At 47.3% G+C, this 1,975-nt stretch overlaps 1 non-coding gene across 1 annotated transcript; it reads left to right on the forward strand.

Moving 5' to 3' along the window:
* Positions 1–231: 231 nt before the first annotated feature.
* On the forward strand, positions 232–338 carry LOC112551513. The gene has a single exon (XR_003095799.1). It is a non-coding gene; the product is annotated as a U6 spliceosomal RNA (small nuclear RNA).
* Positions 339–1,975: the final 1,637 nt, after the last annotated feature.

The following is a 1,975-nucleotide window of genomic DNA, read 5'->3' on the forward strand; positions in this document are numbered from 1 at the left end:
AGCAGACAGCTTGGGCCAAATTTAGCCCCCTGTAAGGGGGTGGCTTACAGGGGAGGTGCGAAGTATCCTAGGATACTGGGGGACTGTGAGTTAACTTGAATCTAGGGGGTTTGGGGAGAGAAATTCAGTGACTAGATAGTAGTGTGGCTGAGTGGTCTAAGGTGTTGACTTTAAGGCCTGGTTACTTTGATGGTGTGGATTCAAATCTCAATGCTGCCAGCAGACCTTCTTGCGCTTGCTTTGGCAGCACACATGCTAAAATGGGAACAATACAGAGAAGATTAGCATGGTCCCTGCTCAAGGTTAACATGCAAATTTGTAAAGTGTTCCACATTTTGCCCTTGTTGTGTAGCTCTGGTGTGTAGTTTGGTTGTGTAGTTAAGAACACAAGGTCCGTGAGTTCAAGGGTGGGTGCGAATCCAGAATTCCCCCTCCCCCCTTTGGCTGGTCTGTTTTGTGGCTAAAGGGCCTGAGTTGCATGCTAGTGACCACAAGATTGCCAGTTCAAGTCTGCTTGTCGGCAAATAATTTAAGTTCGGGGCACATTGTTATGCTTAAAGGCAAGCTGGCAATACAGGCCGACCTGGACAGGCTTGTGAAGTGGGCAGTCCTCAACCTGATATCATTTAATACAGAGAAATGTAAAGTGCTACATCTGGGGAGAAATAACACACTTACAGGCTCAGCAGTGCTCTGCTTGCCTAGCACCACAACTGAACGAGATCTGGGTGTCATGACTGACGATAAAATGAACATGAGCTACCTATGCAATGCCATAGCTGGTAGAGCTAACCAAACACTGGCATGCATCCACCAAGGCATCTCGAGCAAGGCAAAGGATGTCATCCTCCCACTTTACTCAGCCTTGGTGAGACTGCAACCGGAGTACTGCATCCAGTTCTGGGTGCCGCACTTCAAGAAGGATGTGGAGAAGCTCAAGAGAGTCCAAAAGAGGGCCACACACATAGAAGCCTAGAAATCAAGATGTATGAGGAGAGGCTGAGGGACTTTGGATTGTTCAGGCTGGAAAAGAGAAGACTCTGGGGGACTTGGTAGCAGCCTATAAGTATATTGGGGCGTACATCAGGGTTCAGGGGAGCATCTATTCACCAAGGCCCCCCAGGGGAGGACAAGATTAATGATAGCTTCAAGCTAGACATAAGGGGAAAACTTTACAGGCTGAGTGCCAAAGGTTTGGAAAAGGCTCCCCCTGGAAGTGGTATAGTCATCCACCCTGGAGATCTTCAAAAAGCATCTTGCTGGAATTATTTGACCCCAGCAGTCTTTCCTGCCCATGTGCAGAGGGGCTGGACCCGATGATCTGTAAGGTCCCTTCCAGCCCCTAACAACTATGAAACCTAAATCAGTTAAGTCTGATACTACATCCATCCAGGTTTATCTTAAACCAGTTTTAGCCATTTTGAAAGCAGTTTATGTGCGCTGAACTTCTGTTGTGTTAGAGATTCGAACCAGTTTCTGATCACTTATACCGGTTTATGTGTAACTTCTGCCCCTAGCCCTAAAGACTGCTCTGGCCCATAGACTTTTAAAAGGTAGAAACATGCTGGGAGCTTTAGTACGTGGAGATGGAGCTGAAATTCTGTACCAGCAACTGGGTGATAGTCCCTTAGCCGCAGTGCCAAGGCAGAATACTTTCAGAGGCCTGGGAAGCCTAGATTCAACAACACATACTCCCTCCATTGCTGTTCTCCAGGGGCTAGCAATTAGGGAGAAACAAAGAGCCCAGACCACACCCTTAATCCCATCTGGTCATACTTTTTTGGTGTGTTCACCACTCTTTCCAACCCCAACTCCCTCAATAAAACACTACTTCTACAGCCACATCTAACAGTCCTGATATTGCAGCATTTGGGATGGATAAGGTGCCATAACCATGCCATCTATTTTCTCAAAAGAAGCACTCAGTGCCCTGTATTTAGAGGCCCAGCCTCAAGGACACATGTCAGCGTTTTGT

This window comes from Alligator sinensis, unplaced genomic scaffold, assembly GCF_000455745.1.
Source record: "Alligator sinensis unplaced genomic scaffold, ASM45574v1 scaffold470_1, whole genome shotgun sequence".
NCBI lineage: Eukaryota > Metazoa > Chordata > Crocodylia > Alligatoridae > Alligator > Alligator sinensis.